This window comes from Sinocyclocheilus grahami, unplaced genomic scaffold (assembly GCF_001515645.1).
Source record: "Sinocyclocheilus grahami isolate Dianchi unplaced genomic scaffold, SAMN03320097.WGS_v1.1 scaffold181.1, whole genome shotgun sequence".
Taxonomy (NCBI): domain Eukaryota; kingdom Metazoa; phylum Chordata; class Actinopteri; order Cypriniformes; family Cyprinidae; genus Sinocyclocheilus; species Sinocyclocheilus grahami.
Window position 1 is genome coordinate 3,668 of NW_015505360.1, and position 2,246 is coordinate 5,913.

Below are 2,246 nucleotides of genomic sequence, written 5' to 3' on the forward strand. Positions count from 1 at the left end.
CTATATAGCACGCTTACGTCATGTTGCTGTGCGCCATGGTCACAAAAACTCATCATTTGCATGTGTTTTTAAGCATTGTGGTTTAAAAACAAGTTATTTAAGCCATTGAAATGCAAATAACAGCACTATATGCGAGAGCTGTCTGTTTCTGAGTGTGATTTCTGCAATTGGATCGGATGGAGGTCAGGTCATATTCACACCTTAAACGAACCATACCACAGTTCATTTGGAATTTGACCGAGACCACCTCTTCAGCTGGGTCTCGGTACGGTTGTTTGGTCCGCACCAGAGTGCAATTGCTGTATTCACACGTGCCAAAAAGGTCTGCACCAAGAGAGAAAACGAACTTGAGTTCGATTCAATCGAACCAAACAAGACAGGTGTGAATACACCCTTAAAAATTGTGTTTTTCTCCTTTGGTGATTCTGCTGTTACTATCAGGTGTCTTCAATAATGGTCAATCATCACGCAATTAATCACCTCATTATCTCATTAACTTTAACACTGCTTCAGTGTTACGTTTAACACTCTTGAGTGTGGACTCAAATACACTCCCAGGAGAGTTCATTTAACACTGGGCTTTTTTTCTGTTTGGAACTGCACCTCCCTACCTCAATTCACTCATAAGAGTATATGCTCCCTCCCACCAGCTACAGTCACTGAATGAGCTGCACCTTCTTATCCCCAGTGTTGGGAAGGTTACTTTGGAAATGTAATAGGTAACAGATTACAAGTTACCCTAGTTAAAATTTAATAGTAGTGTAACTTTTTCAATTACTTTATTAGAGTAATGTAACTGATTACTTTTGATTACTTTTTGATTACTTTTCTAAATGTCTAATGAATGTTTATTTGTAACTGTTAAACACATCCACCACAAAATTACCCTTTAGTACCGCCTTTTACTTTGAAATTGATCTGAAGTTCAATGCAGATTTAAAATCATAAGAACTAGTTTACTGATACTGTTTTGGAAACCAAATATTTACATAACTACAGGAAACACTGCATCTAACAATGGTTTGAAAAAAAACAAAAAATTAATAAAAGCATATACATCAACTCAAATACGGTTATCTCATAATCATGTTTCCTATTTTGTGTACTAAACGCCTGAAACATTGGTGTCTTTTTGAAACATTGGTGTCTCTTTGTATATGATATGATGATAGTTTTCTCAAAATAAGGAAACTGCTCATGAAGTGACTCAGAGCAGATCTAGAGGTTATGTATATGTGTTCATGTACTCATATATTGAGGCGGCAGAGGCTGAAAACACCGCGAGCTTCAGTAGGCCTATGTGTAATAAATGAAACTGCATGTCTGGGCCATTAATTTCCACGAGGGGCAGACTGGGAAAAAAATTCAGGCCGCGAAATCTCACACTCATATACCCACAACAAATTCTGAAACATGGACAACCCTATTTTTTGTATGGACCTCACATCAAAAAGGTTTAAATTCTTAGGTTGTGGACATGCAAAATAATTAAAAGTTATCTCCTGAACTGCACCTTCACTTACATTTTTCTTTTCAGTCTCTTTATTTTTCCCTGATATCTATCTCTCTCATGACTTTAATACTCAAGATTTAACAAAACTATACTTTCTAAATTGCCTACATGTCAAAATTATTACATCACTACAATATCTTTATAGAAAAATCCTAATACTGAACACGAGTCATGTTTTTCTCTTACAAAAATGATCAACGGTGAACTGGAATGGAAATAATCGCTTTAGTACATTCGGCAGGCAACTATACAATAATAATATTAAAATAGCGGGCCAAATCGGCTGCCAAGCCACCGGGAATTGTCCCGGTTCTCCCGATGGCCAGTCCATGCCTGATTTCCACAGACACGCAGAATGCACAGGATTCATATATTGTCTTTTTGCGGCTTAATATTCACAGACACTAGTCTATATTGCGTTTTGATTCAAGTGTACTGACCTGTGGCATATTCCGTCCGCGTTAGGCTATAGGAATTCCGTTTTTATGACTGGATTCTACGAACCAGTCTGTGTTTTATAAATTATAGATTATAGATTATAGGGCCGTATGTCTCAGAGAAGTCAGTGCAATTTTGGAAATAAATCAATTAAATCTGTCTGTGGATGTGTGTAAATATTCAAATGTAATCCCCTTTGTAATCGTTAACATTTTGATAAGTAACTGTAATTTAATGTAATTTAACTGATTACAATTACTTTTATTTTGTAATTAAATTACGTAATTCCGTTAGA